The sequence below is a fragment of the Benincasa hispida genome, chromosome 4, assembly GCF_027475165.1.
Source record: "Benincasa hispida cultivar pf3 chromosome 4, pf3_genome.v1.1, whole genome shotgun sequence".
NCBI classification, from domain to species: Eukaryota; Viridiplantae; Streptophyta; class Magnoliopsida; order Cucurbitales; family Cucurbitaceae; genus Benincasa; species Benincasa hispida.
Window position 1 is genome coordinate 37,745,525 of NC_143481.1, and position 13,726 is coordinate 37,759,250.

Sequence of the window (13,726 nt, forward strand, 5' to 3'; positions counted from 1 at the left end):
TGAACCTTCTAGTGAGACATAAAAATACTTTCATCAAGATGACCGTTCAGAAAAGCTGTCTGGACATCCATTTGTCATATTTCATAGTCATAATATGTGGCAATGGATAGAAGTATTCTAATCGATTTTATCATGGCAACAGGAAAAAAATGTTTCTTCATGATCAACCCCTTCTCTTTGGGTAAAACCTTTTGTCGCGAGTCTGGCTTTATAGGTTTGCACCTTGTCAGTTTGGTCTAGTTTTCTTTTGTAGATCCATTTACAACCTATAGATAACTTCATATGGTTGATCTATAAGTTATCAGACAAAGTTGAAGTACATAGACTTTATTCCAACGTTCATGGCTTTTATCCATTGTTCCCTCTCAACATCTTTCATTGCCTTTTTAAAGGTTAATAGATCCTCTAATCCATCATCATGCATGATGTTTTGAGTTTCTGTTAAACTCATATAGTGTTCAAGTTGCTGAATAACCCTCCCACTATGTCGAGGCATATTCAACTCTTGAGACGGACGTGACAGGACAATAACAATTGTGGATGGACCAGCTTGATCAACAACTCTTGTTGATGTTTCTGTAGCAGCTTTGGTCATTTCTTGTAATATTAGTTTACTACGAGATAGATGATTTTTAATATGATCTTCTTCCAAGAATGTAGCATTTGTCGATACAAACACTTTATCTTCTTGGGGATCATAGAACAGACCTCCTTTTTTTCTTTAGGGTATCCTACAAAGAGGCATAACTTTGAACGTGTTTCCAGTTTCTTAGGATTTTGTACTAACACGTGTGTTGGACAACCCCAGATATAGAAATGACTTAAACTAGTTTTGCGTCCTTTCCACAATTCATATGGTGTTTCTGAAACATTTTTTGAAGGAACAACATTTAGAATATATACTGCAGTCTGCACTACATACCCCCAAAAGGACTGAGGTAACTGAGCATATTGATTGGACCATGTCTAACAAGGTTCAATTTCTCCTTTCTGCAACACCATTTGGTTGTGATGTTCCAGGTGCTGTGAGCTGGGATTGAATTCCATGATCTACTAGATAGTTCTGGAATTGTAAATTTATATACTCACCACCTCGATCAGATCGAAGTATTTTAATTCTTTTACTTAACAAATTTTCAGTCTCGATCTTAAATTCTTTGAACTTTCCAAGAGTTTCAGACTTGTGACTTATTAAGTAAATGTAGCTCTATCTCGAGTAATCATCAATAAAACTGACAAAATACTGATAGCCTTCTCCTGCTTTTACACTCATCGGACCACATAGGTCTGAATGTATAAGTTCAAGAGGCTTTTTGGCATGAAGATCTTTTTGTCACTTTTCCCTCAAGACATGATTCATACGGAGGTAAAAAATTATCTTCTAACAGACTTAGATGACAACTTTTTACCAATCTCTCAATCCTGTTGAGATTAATGTGATCAAGTCTGAGGTGCCAAAGATAAGCGTTATGAGAAATTTTCCCTTTTTATTTTGAGTCTCAGCTATTTTAAACATCTCTATATTTAGAATGACCTTTGCTTCAGTTGATTTTAATATATACAAGTTATTTTCGAGTCTTGCAGAACAAACACGAACACCTCTTGAAAAAACAAACACTTCATTAGATTTAAAAAATATTCTATACATATTTTCTAGCAGATAAAAAATGGAGGTTAAGTTTATTTTCATCTTAGGTACATAATATACATTCCTAAGTAGGATGAAGATTATGCAAAAAATAGCTTGACATCTCCCATTACATGAGTTGAAATGACTTCACCCGTTCCCACCTTGAAAGTCATTTCCTGTTCAGAAAGTTGTCTCCAAGAACTAGTTTCCTGTAGAAAAGTGCAAACATGATTAACAATGCCTGAATCTAATATTCAGGTTAGGTGAGTATTCTCCACTAGACATGTTTCAACTACTAGTAAATCTGATTTACCTTGTTTCGCCTTTTCCACTTTCTTTTCCACTAAATACTTTAGACTGTTACGCTTCCAGTGCACATCCTCTCCACAATGGAACCACTTTTCTTTGGGAGTCTTGTTTTTGTTTTTATTTTTCATAGCAGTGGTTTTCTTATTCCCTTTACCCTTCTTCTTCATTTGTACAGATTTGTCTTTTAAAGAAAAGGGAACAGACTTCTTGTTATTAGTGGGTCTTGTTCCAAACGACGACCCCTTCAAAAAATTCTTAGATCGAGAAATAACATTTACTTCTTTCTCTTTAAGTTTCATCATAGACTGAAATGTCTGTAACTCGTTCAACAACGTAGTCAAATTATAAGTAATTTTTTTCATAACAACATTGGTTCTGAAAGGCAGATAACTCTCCAGAAGAGATTCTGATATCATACTCACTTGATTTATCTCATCTATCATCGCCCATGAGCCTCAGTAATATTAAAATGGATCATCATATCGAGAACATGTTCTCTAATGTTGGAACCATCTTTCATGCGAGTACTGTAGACATACTTAATGGCTTCATGTCGAACAGAGGATGACGGTCCGAACATCTCCTAGAGCGACGCCATTATCTCACAGGTAGTGGGCAATACCTCATGTTTCTTATTAAGTACATCAGATATACTTGCTAAGATGTAAGTCCAAACTTTTTCATTAGCCCTAACCCATCGATCATAGATGTTCCGAACATTTTGGTTCGTTCTTATACTGGGAACTCGAGGATATTCCTTCGTAAACACAAACCTCAATCATCCACAACTAATATCGAATTGATGTTGGATTTCTAGTTCAAATATCTTTCACCATTAAACTTATCGGAAGCTAGCAGTTCTATAATTGAATTCGACATTGCTGAAAATTTTAAACAAATTCTATTAAACTTTATGCATCTAAATCCAAATTTGGCAAGAATAATAAAGTACCCAAAAAACTTTATTTATTTGCAACAATACTTTAGTGATTTAGAACAATTGCTACCATGGGGCAGTCTACAATTTCTTCACTGAAGTAAGACAATTCTTGACCAAATACTATATCAGAATAACTCTTTACTCCTATAGTTCTTTTGGTTATCATTTTCGGTCAAGATCTTTACTAACAATTAGTAATTCTTGTAAGTGTGACCCACCATTTTCAAATTTTATAGAACGGTATGAATATGCCCCCGAGATGGAACACAGTACCCAAGATAGAACTATAAGACCCTATTCATTACTGAAGCTTGGGTTGTTTCAAAACCCATGTTACAACCCACTACTAGCTTGTAAAATTACCCTTTGATTTGTAAATTGAGTGGTTTTGAAATGATCAAAATCGTAATTAGGGTTTCAATTTGAAGTGTTCAAATTTCAAATCAGGGTTTGAATTTGAAATGTTCAAATTTAATTTAGGATTTGTATAATTATATTTGATATGATTAAACGTTTTATTTGATGAAATGAAACGTAATTAGAGAGATTAAAATTTTTAAATGATGATTTAAATATTAATTATATGAATAGGATTCATGTATGATATAGGTGTTTAATTAATTTAATATTTGATATTAAAATTATTATTTAATTAATTAAGTTTATTTGATTAATTAAAATCAAATTCATTTTCAATTTTAAAATTCAATTTTAGAAATTGAATTTTGTAATTGATTAATTTTGAATTAAATCAATTGAAATTGAAAATCAATTTTGAGCTGATGGAAATTTCCAAATTTTAAATTGGAGAATACAAATAGTTAGTGGATTTTCCAATTGAAGTGGATTCTCCCTAAACTTAACACCTAGCCCACTCTTTCCTTGCTCATTGAAGTGTCAATTAGCTGCATGTATCAAGTGCTTAAATACTTCAATTTATCAGAAATTGAAGAGAGATTTTTGGGGTTTTCTGAAGAACTTGTTGAAGTTCTAAAAATCCTCCAAAGCCCTTACCCTTCTTCACCTAATTGATCTCAACTATGAGTTCCACCACTCAAATCCAAGTTGAAGAATAGTAGAGAAGATCTCTTGGTGGTCCACTGTTGATTTGCAGCTCAAATTTGTGGAGAGTAGCTTGGATTTGGTGGATTTCTTCAAAGGTTTTGTGTTCTTGAAACCCTCTTCTCTGAAAATTGTTTTGGTTCGATTCAACCTCAATTGGAGCCTTGGAGAGCTGATTCGGGCGGTTCAGTTCGATTCATGAGGGTCGAGCAATCCAAATTCGTTTTGGAGAAAGTTTTGAGCTGTTTTGTAATAATTTGTTATTCTTGCTTGCTTAGGATGCCAAAGTTGAACCATATTAGTGGTGTTTAAATATTTATGCATGTGATGTTTGTTATATTTAAATTAAACATGTATGTGCATAATGTATGCCATGTAGATTTAAAATACCACTATAGCAAGCATGTTATATACGTTGAAAATATATTATAAAGAGTTATAATGTATAGTATGCTTGTTTAGGGTTTCTAAAGTTTAATATAAGTGTTATATTAAAGTTTGAATCCCTTTGATGATTATAGATGCAAAGCATGTCTATTATTTTATAAGTTGTTACAAAATTGGATCAGACATTAAAATCCATAACAAAAATAAGTTGCATGCTCACGTAGGTCAACCAATTGTTTTAATAGTTAAAATAGGTTGTTATCTTATAAAACTTGGGTTACAAACTCAACCAGTATATAGTCATGTCTAAGGCTGGGGGTAATTAAGTTGACGGTCTACGGAACACCTTCTACCTAGGGATTATGGCCAAATAATTGAGTGTTGTTAACCCGGTTTTATAAACATGCATGAGCAATGTGAGGTAATAAGATTGGTTTATCACCTAGACATCGTAGGTTAAATCTAATTATAAACGTCATACTTTAATAAGCCACATAGACTTAGGTTTTTTTAATTAGTTGGAATAAACCTAAGCAAAAGTATACCCAAACAAGTAGAACACTTCAGTGGGAGATAGATAACATATATGATATATTGTTAGGACACTTCAGTGGAGATTAGTAACATATATGATATGTTGTTCTTAGCTCTCACGTCCCTAGGAGTTCACACCTTGAGATTCATACTTGGCTTCGTGTCACCCTAGGAGTGACCTCCATTTGGAAAATGTTTCCATGGGTCAACATCAAGGTGAATAGGGGAAGCAGTTCATAGTAATATTAAATATATATGATATATTGATATTCACGTCTCTAAGAGTTCACACCGCGAGATCAATGTCCGGCTTCATGTCGATTTTACCTCAACTGCTCCATTCGAAAATGTGTCAATGTGTTCTGCAGTCACTTTCGTTAGTTTGGATCGTGAGATTCCTATGTTGCGCCTGTTGTCGTTTCCGGAGCGGAATTAGCTAGTTGCTAACCATGACTATCCCCTCGAAGGGTTGTAACATAGGATTTGGAACAACTCAAACTCCAAAAATAGATAAGATTTCTTAGGTTCATTCCCAACCTTGACTTTCCAATTCGGTAGCATCGTTAGGGTCGACCTCTAAAGTCTGAAAATGGAGGGTTGCACTTATAAAATTACTAAGTGTTAGTAAGTTCTTGATAAAAAATGGTAACTAAATGACTATAGGAATAAGAGTTATTCTGGAGATAGTATCTAGTCAAGAATATCTTGCTTTAGTGAAGGGATATTTGATTGTCCCTCGGTAGCACTTATTCTAACTCACTATAGTATCGTTGTAAATAAATAATGAATTTTGGATACATTATTACTTTTGCTAAAATTGAATTGGGTTTAAAAGCAATTTACTAATTAGATTTCGTTTAAAATTTTAGCATGTCGACTTCTTTAAAAATACTCGCTTCCAATAACAATAATGGTCTTAATAAATTAACATGGAAATTAGATGTACTAGCGAACGATGATTTAAGATTTATTTTAACAGAGGAATGTCCTCAATCTCTCAATTCTTCTGCAGACTAAAAGAGTTGGTATGCATATGACAAATGGATTAAGGCAAATGAAAAAGCCTGAAACATTATTCTGGCAAATATATCTGATATATTAGCTAAGAAATTTGAGAACATAGCTTCTGCTCAAGAAATCATAAGTGTCATAGACGAAGAAACAAAGAAAGCACAACAAAGTAAATATGATTTACTTGTGATTGAGACATGTTTAGTGAAAAATGATAAATTAATCAGATAATAGATTCGGGTACCGCTAATCATATATGTGCTTTCGCTTAGGAAACTAGTTCTTGGAGACAGCTTACAGAAGACCAAGCAACATTTAAGGTAGGGACCGGGGAGGTTGTTTTAGCTAAAGTAGTGGGAGATATGAAGTTATTTGTTAGAGATAGATACATTTTACTTGAAAATGTTTACTATATTCCTTCTATTAAAAGGAATTTAATTTGTCTCGTGTTTGCTAGAACATAATTATAGAATTTCTTTTGAAAATAATGAAGTGTTCATTATTTCGAAAGGTATTAAGATATGTTCTACAAATTTAGAAAATAACTTATACTTGTTAAAACCAATTGAGGTGAAAGTCGTTTTGAATATAGAGATGTTTAAAACAGCTGAAACTCAAAATAAGAAAAGAAATTCTCCAAATGCCTATCTTTGTCACCTAAGACTAGACCACTTTAATCTCAATAGGATTAAGAAATTGGTTGAGAGTGGACTTCTAAACCAGTTAAAAGATAACTCCTTACCGCCATGTGAATCTTTTTTTAATGGTAAGATGACCAAAAGATCTTTTATTGGATAGGTCTTAGAGCCAAAGAACCCTTAGAGCTAGTATATGTTAGTGTTAGAAAATGCAGCGAAAGAAAAACGATCACTAAGCATTCTAATTCATAAATTTGGCTTTGAATTAAGCATGCTCCATAAACTAACAAGAAGATTTCATGACATACCTTTGAAGAAATACTTGAATCATGATTCTAGCTGCAAATCTTCTCCAAATCAGCTTGTGAACCACCACAAAGGCTTCCCTACTATCCTTTTGGTACCTTAGATTGAGTTGCAGGACTCAAAATAAGTTAGAATTGAGGGAATTTGGAGGAAGAGAACACTGGTTTACAGCAACCTAAAGAACTCTTCTTCAAGAGAGATTTTTAGCCAAAATCAACCATTTTGCATGCTCAATTCCACTGAGATTCTTCAGTATATATTGCATGAAAATCATGCAAGAACAATTGATATATGAATTGCAGCTCATGCTTGGATTAATGACTGAATTAGGTAAGTGGAAAGTGTGTAAACAAGTTGGAAAATTAGTGGAAAAATCCAACTTTTTGGATTTTTTTTCAATTTTTCAATTTTCTTTTTTTTTAATTTAGTTTTGATTTTCAAAATCAATTTCCAAAATTAATTTTCTTTTAAAAAATGAATATTTTATTATTAATTTTACAAAATTAGTTCAATAATTAATTTATCTAATAAAGTTAATAATAAATAATTAATTAAACAAATTTAATCAATTCTAATTAATTCAATGTCAAATATTTAATTTAATTTAACACTAATTCCACCATCATGAATCCCTATTCATGAATTTAATATTTAAATCATATTTAAATATTAATTGATTCTCCAATTTCGTTTAATTCCAAAATTAAACGTGTAATTATATCACATATAATTACTAATTCCCTTAATTTTAATTCGAACGTTTCAAATTAACTTATCACGCTACTCTAAGGCTAATCCATTTGTGAGCTAGTAGGGGGACCTTGTGGACCTACAGATCATGGACTCTAACGATCCGAGATTAATTGGCTAAATTCTTTACACCGAATTAACCCTCATTCGTTAACTACTGGGCACGCCACTAAAACCCAGAGTTGCACTCTCCTCACTGCAGATATATTGTGTCCACTCAATATAACCATGTTTAGTAAGTTAACCCTTTACAGATTATTCGTAATAACGACTAGGTCAAATGACTGTTTTACCCCCGAGATTACCTCTTATTCCTTCATTGATCCTCTAATGAATAATTAGTTTGTGATCCGATCATCAAACAAAGTTCCTCTTGAGCCAATGAAAGGGTGGGTCCCTTGTTCAAGACCCAAAGTAAGCACTTAAGGGAACAACCTCTCTACTATCCCTCAAAGTGGGTAGGAGTGAATTTCATCTTGCACCCTATGTCTTCCGCTATCTACCTAGTCTTACCCCTGAAGTAGAGGTTTATTGAACCGGCGCTGTTGAGTCAACCCTCACCTATACATATCTAAGGATAATTCTGAATAAACAGGAGTTCATAGTTAGCTCAGGATTAAGGTCAAGTTACCTAGGTCATCACTTTGAAATAGTCAGTCTTAAATAGTAAACAGTGTTATAAAGTAAGAGTAACTTATTTCATGGTCCGATCTTGTACAAACTCATTGCACAAGACGCTTTCATTCCTCATGTCATGACATGTACGAATTAAGATCACTTCATCTATAGAACTTTACTACTTGTAACAATTATAGAGTGGATCGCATCCAATAGTATTACCAGAATAAGGCACCCAACCATATTCATATACTATAGATCATTTTGACTATTTACTCGAACCTGATCCACTTTTATGTCTCCACATAAAGTTCAAATACTCATGTAATAGTCATGGATCTTTTAATTTATTGGATTTATTTCTAAAACGAAATAAGCAATTCGTATATTCAATAACAACTTTATTGAATTTTCAAAATAAGTTTTATTGTTTACAAACCACGAGTTTTATTGAATTTTCAGAATAAGTTATATTCAAACCTTTGTGGTTCGATAAATGTTAAAGCGAGAGAAGGGTATGAATATTTCATCAGCTTCATCGATGATTATTCAAGATATGACTATATTTACCTAATGCATTATAAGTCCCAATCACTTGAAAAGTTCAAGGAATATAAGGCAAAGGTTGAGAATCAATTAGATAAAAAGATTAAAACACTTCGATCAGATCGAGGTGGTGAGTACATGGACTTAAACTTCTAGGACTATTTGATAGAGTATGGAATTCAGTCGTAACTCACAGCACCTGGCACACCTCAACAAAATGGTGTTGCGGAAAAAAGAAATAGAACCATATTGGACACGGTTCATTCTATGATGAGTTATGCTTAGTTGCCAAGTTCTTTTTGGGGTCACGCAGTAGAGATTACGGTATATATATTGAACATGGTTCCCTCAAAAAGTGTTTCAGAAACACCTTACGAGTTATGGAGAGGACGTAAAGGTAGTTTACATCACTTCAGGATTTAAGGATGCCTAGCACATGTGTTGATGGAAAATCCAGAGAAGCTGGATGTTGGTGGAAAATCTAGAGAAGTTGGAACGCTGTTCAAAAGTATGCCTATTTGTAGGCTATCCTAAAGAGACAAAAGGTGGTTACTTTTATGGTCCTCAGGAAGATAAAGTATTTGTGTCAAAAAATGCAACATTCCTTGAGGAAGACCACATTAAAAATCACCAACCTTTCAATAAACTAGTATTAAGTTAGATGTGCAGAGAAACTACAGATAGATCAACAAGAGTTGTAGATCGAGCAGGTTCTTCAACAAGAATTGTTGATGAAACTACTCTTTCACATCCTTCTCAAGATTTAAGAATGCCTCGATGTAGTGGGAAGGTTGTGCAATAGTCTGACCAGTACATGGGTTAAATTGAAACTCAGATCATCATACCCGATGATGGCTTAGAGGATCCATTGACTTTCAAACAAGCAATGGAAGATGTGGATAAGGACCAGTTGATAAAAGCCATGGACCTCGAAATGGAATCTATGTACTTCAATTCAATCCGAGATCTTGTAGATCAACCAGAAGGGATAAAAACTATTGGTTGCAAATGGATTTACAAGAGAAAAAGAGACCAAGCTGGTAAGGTACGAACGTACAAAGCTAGACTTGTGGCAAAAGGATTTATCCAAAGAGAAGGGGTAGATTATGAAGAAACCTTCTCTCCGATCGCCATGATCAAGTCTATTAGGAAACTCTTATCCATTGTCTCTTTTTATGATTATGAAATCTAACAAATGGATGTCAAGACAACCTTTTTGAATGGCTATCTTGAAGAGAGTATCTATATGTCTTAATCAGAGGAGTTTATTGAACATGGTCAAGAGCAAAAGGTTTGAAAGCTTAATAGATCCATTTATTGGCTAAAACAAGTGTCTCGATCCTAGAATATGAGATTTGACACTACGATCAAATCTTATGACTTTGAATCAAATGTTGACAAACCTTGTGTTTACAAAAGGATTGTCAACAAAACTGTAGCTTTTTTTGTTCTATATATTGATAATATTCTAGTCATAGGAAATGAAGTAGAAATTCTGGCTGACGTTAAGAAATGGCTTGCTAAGCAATTTCAAATGAAGGATTTGGAGAAGAACAGCATGTTCTTAGGATCCAAATAGTTCGGAACTACAAGAACAAAACTTTAGCATTATCTCAAGCATCTTATATAGACAAGATGTTGTCTAGATATAAAATGCATAATTCCAAGAGAGGTTTGTTACCTTTCAAACCCGAAATTTTTTTTTCTAAGGAACAGTGTCCTAAAACACCTCAAGAGGTTAAGGTTATGAAACAAATTCCATATGTATCAGCAGTAGGGAGTTTAATGTATGTCATGTTGTGTACTCGTCCCAACATATGCTATGTAGTTGGAATTGTCAGTAGATATCAGTCCAATCCTGGATATGATCATTAGACTACGGTTAAAAACATCCTTAAATATTTCAGAGAACAAGGGACTATATGCTCGTGTATGGTGCTAAGGATCTAATTCTTATTGGATATATTGATTCTGACTTTTAGACTGATATCAATTCAAGAAAATCAACTTCTACGTCAATATTCACTTTAAATGGAAGAGCTATAAAAGCCTCCACCATGGAAGCAGTATGTAGCTTCATGTGAAGTAGCTAAAGAAGCAGTGTGGCTAAAAAAGTTCCTGATTGATTTGTAAGTAGTTCCATATATGCATCTGTCAATCACCCTGTATTGTGATAACAGTAGAGCAATTGCTAACTCAAAGGAACCTAGAAACCATAAGCATGGAAAACACATTAAGCGCAAGTACCATCTCATCAGGAAGATCGTATATCGAGGAGACGTGATTGTCATGCAGATTGCCTCTGAAGACAACTTGGTTGATCCATTTACAAAGGCACTCCTAGCTAAAGTGTCTGAGGGTCACCTAGTGGGACTTGAATTGCGATATAGATAGAACTAGGGTAAGTGGGAGAAATATTGGGCATCTAATGCCCTAGTTTATTGTATTTATTCTCTCATTACTAAACATTGTATATATATTTGTATATATGTAAAATCCATTGGAGTTTTAATCCAAGTGGGAGTTTGTTGGGATGTATGTCCTAAAACTAGCAGTTTGTGTTAAACATTTTCTATTATCAATAAAGATCTTATTGACGTTTATTCAATAAAGTTGTTGTTGAATATGTAAATTACACTTGTAAAGATTAAATCCAGTAAACTAAGATCCATGGCTATTATATGAATACTTGAATAGTATATCGCGACATAAAGATGGATCAAGTTGGAGTAAATAGCCAAAATGATCTATTATATATGAATAAGGTTGGGTGCAATATTCTGGTAATAATATCAATGCGATGTAGTTGTTACAATTTGTTGTAAAGTGCTACAAACGAAGTGATCTTGATTCGTTCAAGTAGTGACATGAGAAGTGAGGGCGTCCTATATAATGAGTTTGCATAAGATCAGACCAAGAAATAAGTCGCTCTTACTTATAATATTTTTTTACTGTTTAAGACTGACTGTTTCAAATCGATAACCTAGATAGCTCATCCTTAATCCTGAGCTAATTCTGGACTCCTATTTATTTAGGATTATCCTTAGACTTGTATATGTGAGAATTGGCTCAATAGCACCGGTTCAATAAGCCTCCCATTTCAAGGGTAAGACCAGGTAGATAGCCGAGGACATAGGGTGCAAGACAAAATTCACACTTCCCGATTTAGGGATAGTAGAGAAGTTGTTCTCTTAAGTACTAAATCCAAATCTTGAACAAGGCGCCTCACTCTCTCATTGGACCGAGAAGGACTTGGTTTAGTGATTGGATCGCAAACCAATTGTTCATTAGAGGATCAGTGGGAATTAAAGAGCAAGATGTAATTTCGGGGGTAAAACAACATTTGACCCAATCGATATTACGAACAACCTGTGAAGAGTCGACTTACTAATTATGGTTAAATCAAGTGGACAAAAATATATCTACAGTGAGGAGAGTACAACTACTTAGCTATAGTGATGTGTCTAGGTAGTTAACGAATATTGATTAATTTGGTCTAAAGATTTTAGTCAATTAATCTCAAATCATTGGAGCTCATGATCTGTAGGTCCATAAGGTCCCTCTACTAGCTCGTAAAATTTCCTTTGGATTAGTAAATTGAGTAGTTTTCAAATGTTCAAATCATAAATAGGGTTTTAACTTGAAGTGTTCAAATTTCAAATTAGGGTTTGAATTTGAAATGTTCAAATTCAATTTAGGGTTTGGATAATTATATTTGATATAATGGAACGTTTAATTTTATTGAAATTAAACGTAATCGGAGATATTAAAATATTTAAATAATGATTTAAATATTAATTACATGAAGAGGATTATGTATGATATAGGTGTTTAATTAATTTAATATTTGATATTAAATTATTATTTAATTAATTAAAATCAAATTAATTTTCAATTTTCAAATTAAATATTAGAAATTAAATTTTATATTTGATTAATTTTGAATTAAATCAATTTTTAGATAAATTTCCAAATTTTAAATTTAAAAATCCAAATATTTAGTGGATTTTTCCAATTGAAGTGGATTCTCCTTAAACTCACACCTAGCCCACTCTCTCCTTGCTAATTGAAGTGTCAATTAGTTGCATGAGGTAGTGCTTGCATGTATCAAGTGGTTAAATACTTCAATTTATCAGAAATTTAAGAGAGATTTTTGGGTTTTTCTAAAGAACTTGCTGAAGTTCTAAAAATCCTCCAAAACCCTTACTCTTCTTCACCTAATTGATCTCAATTGTGAGTTCCACCACTCAAACCCAAGTTGGAGAATAGTAGAGAAGATCTATTGGTTGTCCACTGATCATTTGCAACTCAAATTCGTGGAAAGCAGCTTGAATTTGGTGGATTTCTTCAAAGGTATTGTGTTCTTGAAACCCTCTTTCCTGAAAATTGTTTTCTTGAATGCTTTGAAACTCAAATTAAATGTAATTAGAGTGGTTATTGATTCTGATTGTTCCGTTGTATGCTTGTACATTCTATCATAGTGGTGACTGTTAGTAACCCTATCGGACTGTGTTCATCCCCTGAGTATGTTTCGATGTCCTTATGGGATCACCACCTACGATTATGTTATTACGTCTCTTCGAAGTCACTTTCGATAAAAGTGTGCCTTTGGGTTTGTCTCTTATGCTGTTATGCCTATGCCTATGTTGAGATGCAGATCTTTGTCTTGATAGGGATACTAACCTGTACACCTAATAGGCCAAGTAGTCGGTCACTTACTGAGTATTTTTATACTCACTCTTTTATCTCTCTCTCTCTCTCTCTCTCTCTCTATATATATATATATATATATATATATATATATATAAGATAAAAGGAAAGGACGGAACGGCGAATGACAAGAGGAGTTCATGATCAGGCCTTGGGACTTGACATCACTTCCGCATATATTTTTCTTATGTTTGCAATTTCTAGTTTGTAATTAAACCTTTAAATTCTTTGAACATTTCATTGGGTTTTTATTTAATTTATTTTAAATTAAAGTTGGGGTACCCC